Raw genomic sequence first — 24,105 nt, 5'->3', positions numbered from 1 at the left:
CAACATCCTAATGCCTATAATTTATCACAGTTTTAAGCAATTAAAAATATAATGTTGAAGTCATGTTGCTTGATATTCTAAATAGTACATACTGAGTCTAATACTTCAAGAAAGCCTGCTACAACAATGCACTTGCCTTGGTTAGATAAACTTGTGTCATAAACTATTATCAAGCTGGTATGCCAAGATCCAAACCCTCACTGACTTCCAGTAATTATATTACCCAGCTATAAATCATTATTAATTGATTGCCCTATCAACCCCATTATGGCTATACTGCACAGCAGTCACGTTCACCTACAGTTATACTAGCCTGTTTAGCTACGTTGAGTACTGGAACAACACTGGGCTTCATCAAGTTTCTGGAGCTTCTCCCACATTCCCGGGTTTACTGACATTCAAGGTAAATGATCTAGAGATTTGTCAGCCAGCTCTTTTAAGATGAAAGTTCCTGGTTCTCCTGAAAGAATGTGTGACTGTCAAACAAAAATGAATCCGAGGAAAAGAAAATGAAGGTGATCACGACAAGAAGTAAGCACAAACCTTTGCGGAAGCTAAGATACTAAGGAAGGCATTTGAAAGAAGCACTGATGTTGATGCATCTGCTGAGAAGCTCCCATGTCAACAGCAATCTGCAACTTTCTGCAACTTACAGCCATAGCTGTTCTGACATAAACTTCATTTTTAGAGGCTTCCAGAATTTGCTGAGGACTATTTATATTGGGTTAAAACTTTGCACAAAACATCTCACACCATTAGCATGTGATTTCACTGATGTTCCGATTCTCTGCATTAGAAATCTTTAACCTCAAATTAATGGTAGTTCAAATTATGCATTTTTCATTTAAATACTTTTACAGTACAACCCTAATTTAAAGCGCTATTTAAAAAAATGGCACACTCTCTTTTTGACAGCCCTCTTTTTCTCTTAACACCTGAGATATATATTCATATTTCACCTTCAGGCAAAGAGATTTTCCAGATTAATTATTTTTGCCTATAATATGATGTGTGTAAATGGGCGTGTGGGGAATTTCTGAAATGGAGGAAGAAATGGACAGAGGGCCGTAATATCAACATTAACTAGCAAAAAGTAGCCCCCAAGAGACTAACACACATCAGCACTTTAACTATGTGACAGGAATACAGATATGTTTAGCTGTCACAGAAATGGCTTAGGAATTGCATTTAAACATCTGCATCTCAGGACAAATAAAAGTCTTGGGTTAGATGATTCACTGAAAATAGTCCCGCTACTCCAATTTTTTTTTTCAAACATCTCACCAGCTAAAATAAAAATCAAACATGTAAATTAAAGCTCAATACTGAAGGTACAAAATCCAGTGCTCAAGACCAGAAAATCTTTATCTTTAAAAATAAATATTTGTGTGTTGCTCTTGCTGCATGAGATTTACAAGCTGTCTTAAAAGACTATTTTGTAACAGGGCATTCAGATCCTGGATAGTACAGCTCATTTAAATGGGAGGAGGATCAAGCTTGTAATGCTGCTGCAATTTCCAGCCCCGAGACAAAACGAACCTTGAGCAGAGTCAGCACCTCATAAAAAGCTATTTGTCACGTACAAGAAAGTGACCTCACTGCTGGGAACTGCTCTGTGCTTTCCTGGGTATTTATACAGGAGAGGGTGGCAGTGCTGTGAAGGCAGCACATGATCAGTGCTGCTGATTCTTAACTGGACTGCTCCCTCTTTCTAAAAGGTGAAGCATCCTACCTATTCCATGCCAAGGAAAATAACCAAATAAGCCACAGGTGATGTGCATTGCCACCATCCCTGGAGAGCTTCACAGCCATTGCTTGCTCAAGTGTGCTGAGGAGAAAGGTTACCATCAGCTGGAACCAGCAAATGTAACCTCATGCCTTCCCTTCGCAGCAGCGCAGGTTAAATGACAAACTAATCAGCAGAAGACACTCACGTGGCAAGTGAGAGCACACCTCCAAGGTGATCATCGTCTGACACTCTTAACTCCTGTGGTGCAGGGGGACACTACAGTGCAGACATGCTCACTAGTGGAAAAGGAGCCAGATCCTACCTGATACCACCAGCTTTGTTTTAGCTTTACAAACGCTGTGTGATTTTTTTTTTTAATGGAGATATCACAGGAAGCCCTAAAAAGATCACAAGGTGCTTTTTTGAGCTTCCTGAGGTTAGTCCTTCTCACAGTGACTTTCAGTTGATTTGCTGATGTACTTTCCCTTGGCCATGCAGCAGTAAGGGGTCACCCTCCTCCTTCTTGAACAATTTCTACAAAATACCCTCACTGACCACACAGACATTAAAAAAAGTCCTCAAAACCATGTTTTGTGCCTTTTAGAGGCCACGGGGGTTCCGCCAAGTGGCTCTGGTCAGCACAGGGCTCCAGCAACTACTGTTTGATGGCACCATGGTGGACAAAGACTTTGAGAATGTACATGACAGGGAACCCAGTGCTTGCTTTTTTTTTTTTTAACTGAGTTTTTTCTTGTTGTTTACAATGTGTTTTAAAATCTTATAAATAAATCAAAACCAAACCAAACCATATTGTAGCAGCCTCTCTTGACTGTAAGCGTCCCTCACTGACTGCCCAGAGCAAAGACCTGGAAACACATCAGCAGCTGAGAGCTGCCAAGGTGCCCAGACAAGGAGCTGTCAGTTCTCCTGTTAATGGCCAAGATCTCAGGCAGCCTTTAAGGCTCAACATGGGGTTTAGCAATAAGACTGACACCATACGTGACATGCCAGCAAAATTGCAGGATGTATCAAGTTACTGCTGATACATCAAGCTTGAAAGATAAATTAACAAAGAAGAAAACTGGGTTCTGACTTGTCAGCTTGACATTTATTTATTTGCAGTTCCTTATTTCTAAAAACAGTGTAATTTCTATATTAACGGAGAAACTGTTACACTAACCAAAATCCTGGGAGACTGCTGGTTGCCTCCATAAGCAGCTGCAACACCTGTAGTCAGTACTACTCATAGGGTGAAACGAATGAAACCAGTGTGAGCACTTATGGTGATTTACAAAACTTCAGCTGTGTTATTTCCAGTCAGAAGTGAAAACATACATCTCTGCAACTCACACACGGCCAAGTGCTTGTCTCTCTGATGCAAAAGTCTGCAAAGTAAAACAAAGACTGGGGCTTCGCCAGTAGATGGCCATCAAGTTCTGCTGAACGTGATCTGTGCTGCATGTGACGGGGATTATAGCAACCCTGGTAATGCAGGATTATTCTTTCTTTCTACAAATGCTACCCACGACCTCCTAGGTGTTTCACCTCTGTTCTACCTACAGACTGTGAAAGGCCCTTCGCATATGTATTAACACTGTTAAAAACACATGTAGCAGGTCTTTTTATACCGATCCTGTGTTTTCTGAGCAATATGCAGAGCAGAGCTGCCTAGGGAACATGGTACGTTTATTAAAGCCTTGAACTGTGTTCAGTGCTGTAACACACCAACAACATGCCACGCAGTGACAAGTCGCTGCACACTGGCTGCTCCCCACAAACAGCCTGCTCACGTGCTCTCACCCTGTGGCAAACATGCAGTGTTACCTGTGAGCACTGAAGTATGAGGTTCCTGGTGCTGCCGGCCTCCCAGCAAGCCAGGCAAGAGCTGGGCTGACACGGCCAGCATGGAGCTGGTGATGTGCAGTGAGCCATGCTTTGCTCCTTGCTGTACAGTTGTACACTGTTGTACAGTTTGTACAGTGTCCCAGTGTTGTGTTTTTGTCCTTGTGATCGCCACCTTTCCTCCTCCTTGGCCCCTCCGCTATGAGCTCAGGCTCTTTGGCTATGCCTCCTGCCTTGCAAAAGACTTCATGGAAAACACTGAAGGTCAACAGGTATAGACCAGCTCGTGTCCCAAGTCCCCCCACCTTAACATATGTCTCTCCTTTACAGCATTCAGACTATTACCTTCCTCCCTAGCTGACCCTGTAGTTAAACGAGATACTTATGTCTGCACCTTAACAATAGTCCGCGGCTGCTAAAAACAGACACTAACTTCACTTTGGGGTGAGACCCAGGCATGTATCAGCTGTGTCCCCTCCACTCTGGCTACGACGAGAAGGAGAACCAGACTGGGCTCAGCCCCGTGCGTCATCTGCTCAGCCCGGATGAGGGGCTCGACAGGCCAGAGCGTGCCTCACAAGCTGGGCGTAACGTGAGCCATGGTTCTCTTCTCAGGCTCTGGGCTGTTGAAGGATGTGATTTGGCTGATGGCATACCAAGGCAGTCCTGTTGTAGTTGCTTTCCCTTGTGTCGGCAGTGGCACTTGTCTGATCCTGCAGCAAACCAGTTCAGGGACCCACAATGACGAAAAGTCAATTCTGCAAAAAAATCCCCCAAGCAGCTTGCTTGCTTTTGCTGGTTTAACTCCCCAAATACTGGTGTCTGCCAAGTACCTGCACTGATATGTGGGAGAGGTTGGGAACCTGTGGCCAAGGGTTAGGGGAATGTCAACATACCTTTCAGTGGCAACTAGCTGTGATTACCAATGCCACAACTTCCATGGAAATTTAGAATTTGTATGAAGAAACTGAGAACATGGACATAAGCAAACAACACAACAACTGGAAAATCCATCTTTCACTCCACAACAAAGCTTCTTCTCGTGATACTTGTGTATATAACACACAGAGAAATAAACATGTAAATAGATAGGCTGAGAACAAAAATTGGGAGATATTACTATTCTGAATACTTAGGTGATGACAATGTGCCTTGGCAATACAGGATAGAACCAACAGGCAAACATTCATATCTCACCCTCAGGACAATTTTGGACATACAGGTATTTACAGTTTTTCTTCATTTTTAAAGGGAAAAGAAGATATAAATATACAATATACAAATAGTGCATCAATTTAGCAATGTGAATCTTTACTTTATGAGACATGCAAAGCTTCTGGGACAACCTGTCAGTCATAGCCAACTAAAAGTGCAGGCAAATGAAATAAAACCAGAAAACTATAATGTAACATGTCTGCATTCAGACGGTAATGAGCAGTTGAAGAAAATCCTTGGATCTCTAGCATTAGCTTGGTATTCAAAGGGAACCTGGGCTGCAGAAACATCATGGATTTTGGCCGCTTAGCATTTATAGAAACTAGAGCTCTTAAGTGAATAGCTACGGGCGTAAGTCGAGCTTTCTGCACTATTTTTGAAAATCTTGGCCTTTGAATGCAGTGGTGGGACAGCACCCCCTGAGCACATTGAGCAGCTTGGTCACGCAAACCCACGGCAGCTGTCGGCCCTCCCTCGGGTGAAGGAGGGCAGCAGCAACCACAGGCGGCTCACAGAGCAGCTCCCCGCCAAGGACAGTCGAAGCACCGCGGTCCCAATGCCTTTGCTTGGCTTCTCTGGCACATTTCTGAATCGAGTGAACACGTGCACAGCAGCACACCACTCATTCAGCGAGCTAATCTCACCTAAGATAAAGTATCCTCTTTCTGTTAGGACATTCAAGTTTCAGATGCTAACAGGCATGATATGGGTACTCTGTGTGTTTTTGAAAAGGGGAATTGAACCACACTTCCCAGTTTCCAGCTCTCAATTACTTTATTTTGTAGTAGCTTTTCACATAATGTAATTTCATTTTCTGATAGCTTGTATAATGTTACCTTTCCACTCAGGATATTGGTAAAAGTATCCTTATAAACACTACATATTAAACTGTGAAGAAATATGATACAGATTATTTTTCATTACAGTTTATAAAACTCCACCTAGTAGTGAGATGCCAAAATCATACTATATAAAAACATAGTAGTTTTTTTGCTTTAATATGCTTAAATATCAGTGTAATCTCCCGATAAAGTCTTCCCCTCACATATCTACTTACTACTTTTTTTTAATACAAAGTTTCTACTGTCTCCTGTTCACAGCCAAACAGATGCACATGCATATATACACATGTATTTTTTTTCCTCTTTGATTCTTAGATTCTAATTAATGTTTCATGAAAGGCAAACATCTGCCTTAGGAATGTTAGACATTAAAACATATGAAGCAGTACTTAAGGCGATCATAAAAGGAAAATATATACTACTCTTTTATTAGCAGTAGTTACTTCAATCAGTGTACTTTAAGGTGATGTTATACTGGAAATTATACTTTTTGTCAAGAAAGAAAGGAGGAATTTGGCAGCATACACAAACAGTACACATATTAAATGGGAAAATCGCATGGGTAAACAAGACACAGATGATTTGAATACATTTGGTTCAGAAAGTGCCTGAGCACTTGGGTGGGAAATTGCACTGGGAGCAGATGGGAGTAGGAGCACAGTATGTTTGCCCTGTTATGCTCCATCCTAGGTGCCTGCCCTGGCCAAGAGGATCCTCTGCTCCGGCTCCATACGGCCATTCCTGTGCTCTTACATCCCTGTCCTGGGTGGTCAGCAAACAAAATACCCTGCACATCTCTGACCAGGACTTTTATCTGCAGCATTTATTCCCACTGAGACCAACTAAAGTTACTTGAACTCTTGAGCTGCCTTGCAATACCCAAGTGTGGTACAACATCTCTCTGGCTGTGGTGGAACCGAAAGCATGGCTATACATGAAACAAACTTCTGGTAGAGGGAAAGAGCTTTTGGGTCTGCTAGGTACAGCACTAACATCAACATGGCATGCCTTACCGAAATTATCCATCACCTCCATTATCAGCTGTGTTAAGCTGAGACATGAGAATGCGGCAGTTGCCTGATCCTCCTGATCTGTGTTTGTGCTGTGGGATCCAGGAGCACTTTCCAGCTCCTAGGGCAGTGCTGTCCTGAGGTGTATGTCAGCTCTGCACTGGGCTGACCCCTGAGTTCACACCATGTTCCCCTCTTTCATGCTGTTCTGCTGTGCTGGGTTTCTAAGGAAAGGAAGCTGGGCCAGAAAGTATCTACGACACGTTCCAGCATGTCCCCCAGATCTGATGACTGGAGGACTGGGACTGCAAAGCGCACTTCCTCTAGAGAAAACCTATAAAACAAGCCTATGATGAACTCTGAAATGCCACTAAAAAAACCACACCAAAATTTTTCATCTATTTTACCCTTATCATTAATGCAGAAAATTTTACCCTAAAGTGTTACTGTGGAAAAACAACAGGAATTGTTTAAATCTGTTTAGGAGATTTTTTTTTCTGACATGTGCAACATAGAGAAGATGCACAGCTGCATCATTGACAATTCCAGCTCATCAGGACAGCTGAACACAGTGCAAAGACTGCTCTGGATGCTGAAGTCTACATTAACACCTCTTTTTGTAACATGCCACATTACTGTAGAATAAATAATAACAGAAAAACTCAGCTGGGGAGGGACATATCGGCCGCCTTCTCAACATGGTTAGCTTCAGAGCTAGGTCAGATTGCTCACAACCTTGTCCTGTTGAAGTCTGAAAATGTTCAAAGGCAGAAAAAACGACATCTCTCTGGGGAACCTGTTCCAGTGCTCAGCCACACTCATGTTCTAAACAGAATTTCTAATGAATGCTTGCTTTTCCTGAATAGTTCCTACATGAATTTTTTATTTATAAATACACATATCCACATATTACAATGAAAGATAATTGAGTGACCATGAGCTAATGTAATTCTGAATTTCTTTCTTTAAAAAAAAAAAAATTAGCTTACTTTGTTTCAGTCCAATGTTCTTCCGAGCTGAATTGGAAATCCATGAAAATAAGGAAACCTCAAGCAGTGGGGAAAACATATCTTCACAGTGAACTTGCAGGTGGAATAAAGTGCATGAGCAAAGGTCTGCTCTTTGGATCTAAAGACAACACATTGTATATCTTCCTGAAAGCAGGAACAGTTTCTGAAATCCTGTATGCCAAATGTGTTTGATGCATGCTAGTTCAGGCCTGGGAGCTGAACCTAGTCTAGCAGAGAAAGAGCATCTTATTTCATCCCTTCTTTTCAGAGCTGGCAGAACAGCAGTGATCATTCACAGGATCTCTAACGCACCAGCCGTCCTAACACTCCTTCCAGATGGAGGCTGCATCAATGCCGAGTCTGTTCTTTCTTTTTAGTCCCTTTCTAAAAAGAGCAGAAAACTGGGTAACTGAGCACCTCCAACTCAGCTTTGAGACCACAGGGCCCTGCTTTTTACCTTTTCTGTTCCTCTCTGATTCATACTTTTCCTTCATGTTTTTCTGGCAACACATATGCAAACAAACTATGGCAATACTGGTATTCTCAGCAGAGGAAATTAAAAAAGGGAAATAAAGACTACTCTGTTGGAGACATGGGCTGAACTGAAATTTCCAGCATGGAAATTAGATGAGTTTGTACATACTCACATGTTTCACCTTTGTTCTGGTTACTTGCAGAAACAGCGCAGATGCTCCACTTTCTAGGGCAAGACTCCTGCACGTTGTACCTTGTTCGCCAGATTTCATTTTCTTCTCGTATCTCTAATTCTGATTTCTCACACCTGTGCAGCACAGCAGTCAGCCCCAATGTCTGTACAATGATGACTCTCACCTGTGCATCCACCTCCTCTTGTTGGTCAGACTAACAAAGGTGGAACTGATCACTGCAGTGGTGATTAAAAATTCCCTCTTCTGTATTCTTAGCTGACAAAATTGTCATGTAATGTCTTGCCAGGTCAGTGACATTAAATGAGGACACTGCATCCACTGGGACTGAAGCTCATGTGAATGACCTTTTCTTCCTTCCTGTTCAGAAGGCTTATTATTGATAAGTTAACTATTTAATTACCATGGATACCTATGTATAATGCAATTATGCGTGGTCATCTGTCATATTCTGCGTCACCAAGCAGATTTTGGTTACTACTAAATAGTTGACTCCACTGAAGTGTACACTTTGGTGCTTATATATATGTAAAGATAACTTACCACCCATAACAGAATGTCATCTCAAAACAATTTTGTATGCCCCACAGTCCTCTACAAGCTCCTGTCTGAGAATATATATTGCGAAGAGTTAATCTATTGTAGAAAGAAAGTAAGTATCATACCATTTTGATCTGGTTAGGAAAAAAGGGACTAAATAATTTAATTCATTTGGGGACAAAAAAGTTACCGAGGACAAGATCCTACTTCAGGGATCTGTGTTTCTTTTGCTAAAACTACTTTCTAATCGATAAAGTTTCAGATTTATGGGATTTTTCTTCCTCCCAGAGCACCCTCTCCTATTGAAAGGAAATTTTTATAAAAAATCATGAGAATATATCATATAAATCAAAATTGTTACTACACCCCAGAGGCCATAGAGATTGTGATACCAAGCATTTTCATTAACAACAATGAGGCATCCTGATGTATTTATGTTATACAAGAAGCTAGCTTTTCTATTCAGTATGCTAACCTGTACCTGGCTTTACAGTCATGCATGTCAATGAAGTATCTTTTCATTTAGATTACCACATCCCTGCTACACCCTTTTTGCTGTTTTGTGTTTGCAAAGCAAAATAAGTACAGTGAAGTCCAAGTCCATGAACAGAGTACTGACACTACTGCGATACAAAGAAACCCCACTACCTCTCCTTGCACCTGTGGTTTTCCACACCTATTTATAATATGGTCTCACGTGAGAACCAAGAAATGTTCTGGGCTTCATCAGGTTCAGCTCCTCAGCCTCCTTTCCCAGGGACTGCCATTTCTTTTTTCTTCCTGCCTTTTATTTTGCTTCCCTCTTCCCCTAGAATTGCTGCCACTCACCTGGGAACTGCCTCTCTAGAGAACCCCAGGTCCAGGTTTTGTCACCAAGACATTTACATAGGCAGAAATGTATACAGTTGCAGTTTCACCGTATTTGCTAGTATGTGAAAGATTTCTAGTGGCTTCATCTGCACACTGGGATAGAAAGCATCCCTGAAAGTTGTAGAAAACACTCAGTCATATAATTTCTGAGAAAGAAGAACTCGTGATTACCATCTATGGGCTGGAAGACTTACCACATTTTTTTACTGGCCTTGCACAGAATGGTTGGACCCTGTGGGCAACCATTCCTTTTCTTCTCTCCGTCACTGAAATCAACCTGATTTTCATCCAGCAAATACTCAGTCTGCACTCTGTGTAACTGCAACTAGGTAGAGTCTTTCCACTTGTAATTAATTAGGCAACAGAACACTTACATACCTACTTCTCATACATACCAAAAAGGCAAATTTCAACAATTCCTTATTTATGATTACCCCAGGTTCAGCAGTCAGAAAGATATCAAGCTTGGACACGGGCCTTGGAAAAGTCCAGCAAAGCTACCGCTGTCTTCAGTGGAGTAAGACATACACTCTCCCAACAGAAAGAGGAAATCAGAGTATTGTGATTTTCATGAATTGGTCCTCTTAACACTTTCTCACCAAGACAGCACTGCGTTTATGATCTCAAGTGCCCATAGGCAGGGCACGGTTTGATTAAGATCAAAATTTCTTCTGTAGGCAGACTGCATATGGCCATAAAGTAAGTTTTGTACTAAGAAATCTAAGGAAATTACATGTTTAACAGATCTGTTTGTCACATCAGAAATTGTTCCATTTACATTCAGAGTACAAAGTCTCTATTCTTCACAATAAATACCTTGTAACACTTTTTCAAGAGCATTGATTAGGCTGGTGGCCAAGCAACTCCACTCTTCTGGGCTTCACTGGGTCAAGGTGGCTGCGTGGGCTTGCTCCCATGCTCCTCCACTTGAACAACTAGGTGGTCCTGAATGTGGCTATTCCCTGGTCAGGAAAAACTACAGACTCCTTTAGGATAACAATATTCTTTAGAAAGGCAAGAACAAAATCCTGATGATTTTTTGCTGTCAAAATAAAGGGTCAAGATTTTACCCTATGCATGCTCCAGTCCCGCTAAGGCAAAATCGGAGCAAGGACTTGGCTGGTTATATTAACTATCACTTTGTATGTGAATTTATAGGAAAGTTCTCATGTGAGGATTTAAATTGGGTAAGATTTAAATTAAGTTGCCTCTTCAGGTTTTTTGAAATGTAACACAATGCTTTCTCCTGATAAGAAATGTTTTCCCACTGGCTAAAGGGCATATGTCTCCCTTTGAGACGTCAAGTATTCAATTATTTGAGGGAAATTATTCTGCTATTTCCAACAGGCATTGAATGTTTTATTCAGAAAAGGATAAAAACATACAAAGTTGAACAAGCTTTGCAACGGTCAGATTTTTGACCCAGCCCTTCCCTAAACACTAGCAACAGGCAAAACTGCATGTTTGCAGGCTTTATGAAATAAATTTTATTTAGCTTCATCCCACAAGAATTATTTAGATAAGTATCTAGAAACAATGCTGCCCAGCAAAAGAAAGAGAATTCATAATCATATAGTATTGTTGTTAAATTAATACTTTTTCACAGGGGTTTAAATAGCCACCATTTTCAGATTAGCACACTGTTTCCTTCGATTTGAAAATGTCTCAGGGAGGAGGGAAGGAACTCAGTTTCCATCAACACAGAAACATCACCCAGTCACCAGCGGGATTTCTTGCAGATGCCTTAGAAAACAATATTGGACCTCCTTTGTCCACGTGATACTCCTCCATCCACATGATACTCCTTGTCCTATTTAGTGATAAAGAATATTTCTATGGCCTTGTTATTACTTGGTGTGTTTATTTTTTACATTACCGTCACTATCATTTATATTCACACTGGGAAGCACACTCACATTACAAAGGAAACCTTGCAAAGAAATGAAGCAGATCTGCCTTGTTGCTCTCTCTGAAGCTGGGGCATCCCTCCCAACTGCATCTCCTACAACGCTGAGAATCAAGGGATGATAATAACAGGCCAGCCATTCACCTTGCTAATTTATGCATGTTGCTCATTAGTGCTCTGCCAAGCATAGTTTTTAAGTCCCGAAGGTAGGTCAACAGATCTGAGTGGCTAGAAGAGAGTGCTCTGAATTTCAAGCATCTTAAATGTGTGGTCAGGAGCACCAGTCTAGGACCCAGTGGTCCCTTGGTTTGCCACAGGGTTTCCTGCATATATTAGCCCAAAGCCCAAAGTTGTGCTAATCCAGGATCCAGTTCATTTGTCTCTGGAATTTCTGTTGCTTCCCTGAAAGCACGAGTCTCCCAAATCTTCATCAATAGGATGTTTGGCTTAATAACTTAAATCCACAACAAGACTTCTTTAGTTGTACTTTTTAAATTTCCTTACTGGAAAACAAACAAAAAATTGAAAAATCCCCCACACCCACCTGCTTGTTTACTATCTGAGACCTTACAAACAGTATCAGTCACCAAATAAAGCACCAACTAGTACTGCCAATACAGTAATTAAGAACAACCAGCATGCTTACACTCAAGCTTTTACTGGAGAAATCAGAGTCTGTTAAAATCTAGCAAAACTCAACCCTGCACATATGTTGTTTTGTTTTGTTTTGTTAAATGGGATGGAACATACCAGAACTTTAAAGATCAAAAAACCCCCATAATTTCCTAAAACATTTGGAGCCTTCACATGCAGTAAAAAGGGATAATTATCAAACCATTTTGCTGTCACAATTGTTCATTTGGAAGAGGCACAGAAAAAAACCCAAATCCAAATCCAAAAATCCCAGCGCAACAGAATGGTATTGCTGTAACTACAGTAAATAAGAAAAAAAGTGTTAGGCAGCTGGAGGGAGACATCAGAGAGGTACTCGGAGCAAGGCCAGACAAGACAACCATGGCCATCGCAAGCGACTGCCTAAATAAGACAAGCTAGACATCTCACCCCGGAAAGGGGGTCCCACACCCCACGTGCACGGTGGAGCTGCCCACATTTCGGGCAGGCGGCCCTGCTGACACCACCTGGGATGTGAGGGAGGGTGCTCAAGGCACCTTGCGACACACACCCAGAGGTGAAGAACTGATTTCAGGGGGGAAGAGAGAGAGAGAGCAGGGCTCTTCCCTCCCACCGCAGTTCTAATTTCTTCGCCCCTGTTACATACTTTTATCCCATATGGGAGGGATGGAGGGAGGAGGAGGACTGTCATCGCAGACTGAAATTGAGTTTGACACAAGATCACAACTTGGACACACAAAACCCAAGCTGATGTACCTATATCCGTTTCTTTTCAGAAATATTGCCGTAGGGAAGCCTCTCACTTCAATTACAACCCTGAATCCTCTTTGGAAACTCCCATTTCCAAGTCCACCTCTTCCTCCTCTGTCAGGATAACTTGAGGTCCATTCTGAGTTTCATATTAGCTGTAACAGCAGCCACAAAATCCATTTCTCATTTAAGTCTCATACTTGGCCACTCAAATGCAACCCAGCTTGTTACACAGACGGAGGTAGAGAAGTCTTGCATACTGATATAATGGATTTTTTAATAGTAAAAATGTTAATTAAATGTGATGTAGAAGCATCTTGTGGCACAATGAAGTTCCTCTCCTGCCATACAGGAGGTAGGCAGAGGATGTGGACAGGGATACCCCCCTCCACCACTCACCCCGCAGCAGGCACAGAATAAAGCTGTAGCACTTCTGTCAATGTATTCGTTTGAGATAACATTAAAAGGCTGTGTTTGCTGACCAGTTATTTCTTGCTCTTGTCATGGTCTTTCCTACAAAAATGAGATGTCAGAATTTCAATGTGTTTTGTGTTCAGTAAATTATAGTCGTTTTCAAAACATCTTTAACCTTTTCAACGACCGGTGGCCTGGCAGGCAGACCTCTTGCATCTATTCATACTAATCTCTTCTGGAAAAGGCAAGGCAGGCAGGGAGATGGTATATAAAATTACAGAATATCAGCCAAAGCAGTAGCACATACTGCACTGCTCTCTATTTAACACTGGGATGGTAAATCCTACTATCTCATTTCTGTGACCAAAAATTGAGCAACAACAAAAAATGGCCCAGTATTTATCTGTTTTTGTGACAGGCTACTTTCATTTCAGTCTCTGGAGTTCAGAGTAGAGATGTGGCTTACACAGATGTGCCATGGGTGAGCTTGTTTTTCTGAAGGGCTGAAGCCTAACTCTACCCACCTGAAAGCATTGGATTTAAAAGCCATTTTGAAGGACAACTCTGTTACGAAGTCTCACAGTATTTCAGAGCCTGTCTTACACAACAATACCATTCTAAAGTATACCCAAATTAAATGCATAGCTTCTCACTAAAGCAATGTGTTACATTCAAACAGTAGCGAAGATCGGGAAAGGAGGATAACATGGCTTGGGGCTCAGGAGTGCTGCAAATGATCGCTTGGATATCCTTAGTCCTGTCCCTCACTCTTTTCATGGTTTAGTTCTTGATTTGAAAAGTGTGGGGATACTATCCTTCCTCCTTCTCTCCTTCTTCTTACCCACCACCTTAGGTGCATCATCTTTTTGGGAAGTGGCTGAATCACACGCTTGTATGAACACACACTTTTTCCAGGCAGAACAGTAAATGTTAGCACTAAATGCAACTAACAAATTCTGAAAGCATATACTATAAAAGATCAAAACATAATCTCTCCTCATTTCTGACCCTGCTAACAGTCAGTAAATGCTACTTACTGTTTGCAATGATGGTTAAACAGTGTTTCATCCTAGCTGTAGGTGTGCATTTTAAGTGAATATGGTTAGGAAGAAATCCTTACTAACACTACATGGTGATCAGGCCTATGGACCTACTTCATGCTTTCGTAGCACATACACATCGCCAGACAAAATGAAAGCCAAATACTAGTACAGGATTTTTAAAAGATCTCTTAAGAAAATGTTAGGTTTTCTTTTTCTAAAGTAATGATTAAAAAAAATCATTGAGTAAAACACGATTGCGATCAGACTGCTTCTGCTCTGCTGGCAAACCTGCCAGAAACTGCAGGCTCCCAACTCTGGGACAAGAGAGCCATTATCTACCAAACGCTTGCAGGAAAGTGAAGCCACTACTTCATGTTCTGGCAAACGTCCCTGCAAAAGGTGGTGCTGTGATTTATGTGCCATTGAATGTTGTTATCAAGACATTCACTGAACTGAAGAAGCACCATTAGAATACGTCAAACACACGTCAAAACCCATCTAAATCAACAGGGGCTGAAAATACATCATGTGCTTGACATACAATAATTGACATGTCATATTATATTTGACATTTCAAGGACAGTAGTGCCTATTTAAATGGAGACACGGTAATATAAATATTTTTTCACTTGAGCTAATCAAAATCTATCAGGGCATCTTGGTGAAAAGCTGTTCAGTAAATTTTTTGGGCAAAAAAAGAATTCTTTTAAAAGAGTAAAATGTCTAATGGCTCAAATTATGAAATGCAGAAGAGCCAACTTACAAGGAGATAACTCTACTAACACATCACTATCTCAGGGGGAAATTCTGGTCACACTGGCTAGCCACCTCCTACTGATTTCCATGGAGTCATAATTTCACCCATACCTTAACTCCTTTTGGAGAGAGTTCCCAGACTATCAGCATGACAACTGATACAGAAATATGGATTAACATGATGGGAGGCATGCACACAGCATGAGTCATGCTCTTTTTCCCTGCACAGACAAGACAAATTGCAATGTAGCAGAATTTTGAATTACATATGCTTCACCTGACACCTCATCCTCTCTCCTGGAGGCAACTGCATGGGCACATCATCAGTAATAACAAAGGTCCTACAGGATGTGCTGACAGGAGAAAGGGGGAGGTAGTATAAACCATCCGAAGAAAGAGCAGCCACATAAACTAATCCTTACAGCAGGACTAGGAGATTCCCCCAAATTTAACACCCAACAAATGGAGAGCCCGCTGTCATACATTCTTCTGGTTCCCACTCATAAGGGATCCTTGGGCTTTTTTGCCTCATTTAAATACTGTAAAGGGTTTTTTCCACCATATGTTGTGATGCAAAGGAAAGGTGCTGACAGAAATTTTTTAAACTGAGGATTAAATAGATTAAATTAATCTGCTGCTGCTGCTTTTACCTAATACTTTCCTGTACAGTCTTAATCAATTCTTTCTTGCTCCATCTTCTCTCCTCTACATTTCCAAGGCATGATGCTACACTCCCCTGAACTGCTGCTTAGCCAAACCATACATAATTAACTCTTTAACTCTGGCCTCTTAGCTATCTGCTCCAGCAATCTGAACAGTTTGCTGCTCCTCTCAGGTCTTGTTCAGATTTGTAAATGTACTGAATGCAGCAGAGTTCCCTGAAATAATGCTATGTTCTCAGAAAAGAGGCATGACAATAGCATTTGCAGGATGAGACCCATATGCTGTATGTATAATCTAATGATGTGACGCTGTGAGGATGCCATATATGAAGAGCCATTGTAAATGAGGGTGGGTGGAACTGCCAGCATAAAGAATGAAGCAAGCATGCAGAAATCTAAAAACTAGGTAGATACTTCCTGTGCAGAATATTCTTTCCCTCCATATTTTCTTCCATGTAAAACTCTACTTCGAAGAATGTAATGAATTTATTAAGAACTAAATGCCCCGTCTGTCAGAGAATGCAAGGACACTAATCTACCTTTTTAAACCCAGATCCTGATCATAAATTCTGAGATGCTTATGCCCAAATAAAGTAAACAGAAATACTGTGTTTGTTTAAAAATCTATTAAACCAGAAGAGGGAAAAGGAGATTGGAGGAGGTAATCATGTTAGACCAGCAAGCAGAGAATTTTAATCCCTCCCCAAAAACACTCAAAAAGTTTTTGGTGAATCTTCTTAATTGCAGCAACTACAAAGAAAAATAGTATGAGTAATCTGTCATAAGTCTCATTCTCCTTTCAGAGCTGTGGAGAATTGAGCAAGGTAGAGAGAAAGATACAGTTCCAGGGTTCATTTTAGACCTCAGAATTAAATACAGAGATCAAGTAGTTCAAAGGAGATGAAGGAAAAAAGAGTTCACATACTTTGGGAATATAACAACTTAATAGTTGCATCTAGGCTGCAATAACAAGACAAGAACATACTGGGGGAAAATGGAAAAAGACAAAACTGCTAACGAATATGAAGTTATTTTCAAGACTTGGAATAGGATAATTCAAAGAACTGAGAACAAAAAAGAAGAGTAAAACTATAAAGTGCTTTCTGACAGTCTTCTTTTTAAAAAGTGGCTGAGCAGATTTATCAAAGTGTGTGAAATGTTTGATCCTAAGCTGAACTTCCATGAAAACAGAATCATATTCCTTTCTGTTCGGAGGTCAGAGAAATGCTGCCAGAGTCAAAGAAAAGGACAAAGAGCACTTTCCAAATTTAAATTAGGTAGTGCTGCATGTATAGACAAGAATGTCTCTCTATATAAGTAGCTAAAAGGCAGTTCCCAAACACAAAGGGTGTTTACACATTTAATTGACTAAAACCAAGAGACCAAAATCTGAATAGCTGAAAATTAAAATAGTATCAAATGACACAGGCGAAAAGGAGGATAATTGAAACATCGTCTTTTCTATAGAGAATGGAAATACATAAACTTACTCAAAATGTTTTTGCTAATTAACAGTTCTATCAAGGCTCTGGAAATAGGATGCACCAGTGATGAGAAGACATAAGGATGCTGTAATGGCAACAGGTATCTCTTCTGAAAGCATACCCAGCAGCAAATATTAGGGCACAATATTTTGAGCTTGTGTATGCTGTGCTGAGTCCAGCTGGGCTGTGCTCCACCAGATGGTTGTCCTCCTTCTCCTGCCCCCATCTGCAATCCACCCAGGGGAATAAGGCCATTACACCACCCTGGAAGCCATACATTAGGGATGGGACATTCTCACAGATTCAAGCCGGTACAGTCTGTTACCCTTTCTCTACTCCTTCAGACATGCAGTGGAATTTCTAATGCCTTCAAGAACTGGACAGGACATGCTGCTCTATGCAGAGGCTGTCCTGTGAGGCAGCCTGCTTCGCAGTCCTAATGAAAACATGAGAGTGGAAGCTTCTGCTTGCCCCAGAGCAGATCAGAGGTATCTGGTCTCATCAACAGTGTTTGCTTGTTCCTGCAAACTCAGACTTTGGTGGGGGTGCTGCCTTGCTGGTAGAGAGGAGACTGGCCTTGCGCAAGAGAAGTTCTCCTCCCAGAAGGAGCCATCGCAGGGTCTTCCATTGGGACTGTGAAACTGGACAACCAGGAGCAGAGGCAGCAGCAAAGGAGGAACAGACAAGTGAGGGCACCAAATGTGACACAGGACAAAAGGTGTCTGCCACTGTCCCAGTCGGTGCTATAAGACTTCAAGTCGTCCAGACTAAGGTCACTAATTCTGATTTCTAATTGTCGTTAGAAGGGGAAAAAGTATAAAACAAGCAAACAAACAAACAAACAAACAAGCAGTTCTTATTTGTGATTTCTAAGTCAAAAGTCACAGCCTTACTCCCACCAATTCTGCACTGAATCTTCTTCGCACGCCTGCGCTGCTCCCAGTCCTCCCCAGTATGCTACCACCTGGTCTAAGTGCTAATTTCCCACTACAGTGTTACACAAAGGACTGAGAGGCTGGAGCAGGAGAAACATCTGAGGGAAAGGAGATAATGGAGATGAGAAAAGCCCTGCAACACTGCATGGGAACAGCCCCTTTGCATATGCCCTTCTACACACAGGTTTCTTTTCAATCTGTACTCCCAGGACTCTGCAAGCCCTTGCAAAGAAGAATGCAATCAACTTGGAAAATATTGGGCAGACTTTTTAAATCAAGCAAAACCAAACAAAAAGATGCTTGTCAGTTAACAGGTCCTAATACAGACCACAATTCAGATAGCATCTTTACATGTATTCTTCTAAATCCAATTTGCTTTCAGTGCAACTACTTGCAGGAATTCAGCCAGGAAATGGCATAGAAGGATTTAAAATTCAGGTCAAGTTTTAAGTTGGTCAGAAAGTTAAGGAGAGGCCATGTCACTCCAAAAATGTAATTAGTTTTTAAAGTCTAAAACCGAAGTAGGATGCCAGAGTGACTTGTTCACATTTGGAAGCTACCTTAAAAAGCTACCTGCTTATGTTATAAAAATGGAGAACTAAAAAAATGAAACGTATTTTTATTCAATCAGTAGTTTGTTGTCCTTCTAAATCTCTCCAGGGTTTGAAAACCATGAAAACCAAGCAATTTGTTTTCTCTCTTTCTCTCTGGAGAGAAAGTTTACCTTCTAATCAACTTAGCTTCTACACGCATACTTTTTCAGGTTGATCTTCATGTTACACAGTTTATGCTTTAAATTAATATTTTAAAGAAAGCTCAAAACTGCTCTAGAATTTGACCATCACCTGAAGTTTGAGACTTAACAACATTGTATTATACATTTTTTTAAAAATGAAAAAAGTAAAACTTACATCTTGCTGCTTAATATTACAGCATATCCTAGCGATAACATAGATAATGAATAAAAATTGCATCGTACTGAGTACAACATTAAAGTGAATGTTTTCAGTCTGTTTTCTGTATCCAGCTTGGCTGCAGCTTTTTGTTGCCTCTTCTTAACGTGTACTTATAAATTCCTGTCCTCCTTTTAGCACTGTCTATGTTATTTCTCAATTTTTGTATGTGATTAGAAAATTTTAATCAGAATTAATATACCTAGATTACCTGTACACAGAAAAGCATTTACTAAAAATCCAAAATACTTTTAGAAGTTCCTGTTTTTCCCAGTGAAATGAAAAGCAAATAAAGCAACTCTATTGCTCTGAAGTGTCGTCTTCTATTATTGTTTTCACATATACATTAATTAAATGCCACTCCTGAAAGTGCAATCAACTTTTAAGTCTTGACTCTAGATGGCAGCAGCCTCCTTTAGGTTTTAGTTTTCTCCTTAGTTTCCTGGTCTTTGTTCCTTAACCCTCTAAATAATTCTATACTTCCTTCTCTTCCCCTAAAATAAAGACCTCAGTGCTCCAAGCTGCACAGTTTGGGCAAGATGACTGGAAGGCATTTTCACTAGAAGAAATCAGGCCATTCCTGCAGTTTAGTTACACGGTTCTTCAAAGGGTACAGAATAATTGAGGCCTGAAGTGGGAAAAAAAGAAAGGAAGATTTTTCCCCTCCCCCTTCCCCTATCAGTCACCTGGAGAAATGTTAGAAAAATACTGCTTCTTTTAGTCTAACGACAGCCCCTCAGATAGAAAGGGAGGGGGCAAAGGACAGAGAAAAGAAAGAGACACAAAAGAAACAGAACAAAAAGGTGCCATTTCATAATGACTTTGAAACAGGAAAAAAGTCTACCTAAAGAATATGGCTTTAAAGCAATTTTACAATTCTGTCTCTTTGGGCAGAGTATACTGACACCATGTTGGTGCAGTTTATTAGATGAGCCGGGGCTACTTCATGTGTTGTAAAACTTAACACATAAGGGAAGCTATTGGTTAAGCTAAAACACCTTATCTGAACTCCATCCCTTTTTCCCTTCTAATGTTTGCATTTAGTTTTGCCACTTAGCCACCAGTCTTGGCAAGTCTCTATTTTTCTACGTATGTCCTTACCCAACTCTGTTGCTAGTGTCCTCCCCTGTAATGGTTATTAGGTAGGGTACAATACCTCCCCCAAGTCTAGTGTTTCTCACATGCTCTTTGATGTGACCACACCTCTGGCATTCATGTGAATCAAAGGGAAATACAGAAATATCTTAAACAGAGATTTCTAAAAGTCCATGCATGCATGATTCCTCAACATCTGTAAACTGTTGCAATTAGAGGCTGATTCATACAAGCAATTTTATCTGGGCAAATAATTCCAGTTCAGTTGGATCAGTCCCCTCTGTACAGTTTTCCATAAATAAGTTTTTGAAACCAAGCTATTAGACTTTAAGTTCACATTTAGTGTCAGCATTTTGAAGATTCCAATCTGCACACGTTGTCATGGTCTTATTTCTACTGGGAAGGACACAGGGACATCAGAGACCACTCAGGAAACTGCCTTTTGGAATAGTTACTGCTGAGGGGTACTTAATGCAGTGCTCTAATGCATCAACATGTTAGCTTGTATCCTAGGGTTATGTTTGTGCTATCTTCACAATTCATGGACTTCTTTTTTCTGTACAAAACCCCACACAGTTCAGTCCCCTTCACGCCAATTTAAGGCCCCAAATATCCAAAGGCTGGTGAAGCTGAAGTTAAAAAGTGTGGACCTAGCTGCCTTGCTGTGAGGCATATGCATGGTCTTGTGGAATGATAAAGGCTATAAAAACACAGAAAACTCCAATAGGTATCTTCACCCTCACCTTTCTCCAGTTGCAGTCAGAAAACGCATTTTTCTATGAGAAGCATAGAAGCAACAGAAACAAGGATTCTGAGAACCAAGGATTTAAGACTGGCAGACTGGCATAAAGTCCCATAAGAAACATATAAACACATTAAGAAAAGAATAGATCAATTTCAGCTTCTGAATTCATCTCTGACTCACCCTTCTGCAAGATCAGACAATTTTAAGAAGTCTGAATACAGACTAGGCCTGTTACTAGACTCTACTTGACCACCATTACTAATTAAATGATCATTAATGACATTTCTCACAGTGTGGTTTTACCATACACCTGAAATGATGTAACCACAGGCATCTAATAAAGGCAGCAGTTTTACTTTCTTCCCCCTCCATTCCAAGACATAGGCACCTCTAACTCTATGAAGAAGCAGGTTAGGGAGCTAACATGGGACACTACTGCCCTCCCCAGCATGATTCACCAGCACTCAGCTGAACTTTGGCACCCACGCAAGAGAAGTGGCCAAAACCCAGGGCTAGGAACAGGGACTACCACCATGTCATGTCATTGCTAAAGACTCAAACACTAAGTCAACAAATTAAGACTTCCACCCACATACACTCTGAAACTTAACTTCCTTGTCACATCACAACTGAAGCACCCCAGACACAAAGTATCTTCCCAAAGACCACCCTAACACTATCCCAATGCTTTTTAAGAAAGTCCTGACTACCCAACACTGACACACTTAGTTTTGTGTTGTGTGTGGGAGTTAAAAAATGAAATTTGTGGATCTAACCATTAAATCCCACAATTGGATGCAGATGGCTGAACCTGTGTCCATGTGGGAACCCACGGAAGTTAAATACATTCCCTGAAGGTACAGAGGGTTGCTTGCATGAGTGCACTTGCACCACTGGGATCAAAATCTTTACTTTTGTGTCTAACACAATTATGATTCAGAAATGACATGTGAACCACGGCCACTTTATAAACTGTATCTCGAGGGCCCAACACAATTTATGAGAGTGTCAGAAGTCACCAGTAGTCTCACCCTTAGGACTACAGTAATGAACAATTCATTTTTGTGCTACTAGAGGGAGCAAAAAGAAAGCACACAAAGCAGTAAAGCTTCCTCTTCCCTTTCTTCTCAATTATTATCAGGTTTATCTATAATTCATAGGTTTTACTATGAGAATCAACATAAAATCTGAACAGAGTTCAGATTTATGAATTTATTCTCTCAATACCCAAGTGAGGCTGATGGACAATGTTACTACCATTTTTTTCAGACAAAGGAATGATGCACAGAGTAATTAATGGTCCCTTTTTTTCTTTTTTACGATAGGTATGATCTGGAATAGAAAATACGGGTGATTGGGGCATCCTTAAAAATCAGGGCATAAGAAATCTAAGATAATAGGGGTGGCATATGGCAGATAAGGAATCCTGAGTCTCGCTCCTGTATAGCTACTGAACGCAAAAGTGTACAAGATTCCAGATAATTCATCCCTCAAACTCCACTTTCCTGGCTTTCACTAGGTGCTTGTTTTATGGCATTTAGGATTAGAACTCACACACTAATTTTCAAAGAAGGATTTTTTCTCCAAGATGGTCCTCTTCGAAACTCCTTTTCTTTCTCTAACTTAGTTAAGTGGTTTGCTAAGACTCCTTTGATAGCCAAAGGGAAGACAGAGATAGGGAGAAACTGACAATTCTGGGGATAATTCACCACATGTATCTTAGACATACATGTTTTAAAATGGGATGGAGATGTCTACCGCTCTTCGTTAAATGCAGCATGAACTCTACCTATTTTACTGGTGAAAAGAGTCATAACAAGAGAAACACTGAGTATTTATTTATCCACGGCAATATCTTTAGCTGTTACACTGAAGGCAACAGGTGACATGGAGAAATCAAGGCAACTATTTCCACACAGCTGATAAAAAAAGGTGGTGATTTGCAAAATGTATCTAAGAGCAGAGAAAAAGGAAAGAGAAAAAAGACTCATTTGTTTTCCCAGTTGTTTGGTTGCCCAACAAATTGCTTAGTCATTTGTCTACCCCTATTTGTCATATGTGTACATTTATGAAAAAGCAGTCTGACTGAGGGACCACAGAGGGTGTCTGGAGGCAACACAGGGCACACTGATACACCCTTGACTTTAATGTATCAGACTTGTAATGAGGGACTAATTTGGTTCTAAGCACTAGCTTGGCAGAAACAAAATACTTATAGACTATTAATAGAGAAACTTTTCACAGAAGCTATGACCTTTATGACTTAGCATGGTTTACAGCCCTACCTCTGTTACAATTAAGCAGATCTTTGCTGCAAAGCAACACGTTTGTGACTTTTTCTTCCAATTATAAGGAAGGGACTGCTAACATAGAGCACTCTTTAGTACACATGCTAATGCAAATCTCTTCTGCAGTACAGAGGTGTACTGAAACACGGTAGGGGAAAAACACAGGGTTTATAGTGCTCTGAACAATAACATTCCCTAACGTCTCACAAAAATCTGTCCTCAGCATCGACAGCCACTCTAGTCAAAGCTTTATGGAGGTCTGAAGACAGCTCTATGCTGTGATAACAAAACTAATTAATAGGAGAAAATATTATCAGTCACAATGTTGCAGCAGAATTGGGAGTGGGGGAAGAAGTGTATTGAAGTGGTTACTTCCCTCCCTTCAGTGTCAGACATATGTAATAGATTTCTAATGACTTTTAGTATAATTAAACATTTAAAAACAGTATTGCAAATGCCTGATGGAAAACAGTTATGAAACACATCAAAGAGGATAGTCCATTTACTATTTCAGCTTTATTTGACAAGCCATGTGTCAACAAGAATAGTGGTTGTTAAGGTCACTGAGACTAAAAGAACCAGGGAAATAACTGCATCAAGATCATTTTTAACACAAGTGGTTAAAGTCTAAAACTCAGGAAAATATGTAATGTGAAATATACATCTGCATTTTTAGGCACATTAAATAAACTTTTTTTTTTTTTTTTAATTGTAGAAG

General features: G+C 40.6%; 1 protein-coding gene across 8 annotated transcripts in view; it reads right to left on the bottom strand.

Annotated features, from left to right (window-relative positions):
• KLF12 (KLF transcription factor 12) overlaps positions 1 to 24,105 on the bottom strand; it is a 248,268-nt gene that overhangs the window by 26,613 nt on the left and 197,550 nt on the right. The gene's annotated exons all lie outside the window — the stretch shown is intronic.

This window comes from Strix uralensis, chromosome 2 (assembly GCF_047716275.1).
Source record: "Strix uralensis isolate ZFMK-TIS-50842 chromosome 2, bStrUra1, whole genome shotgun sequence".
Lineage (NCBI taxonomy): Eukaryota > Metazoa > Chordata > Aves > Strigiformes > Strigidae > Strix > Strix uralensis.
The sequence above is the reverse complement of the archived record's forward strand: the minus strand, read 5'-3'. Positions and strand labels throughout refer to the sequence as shown.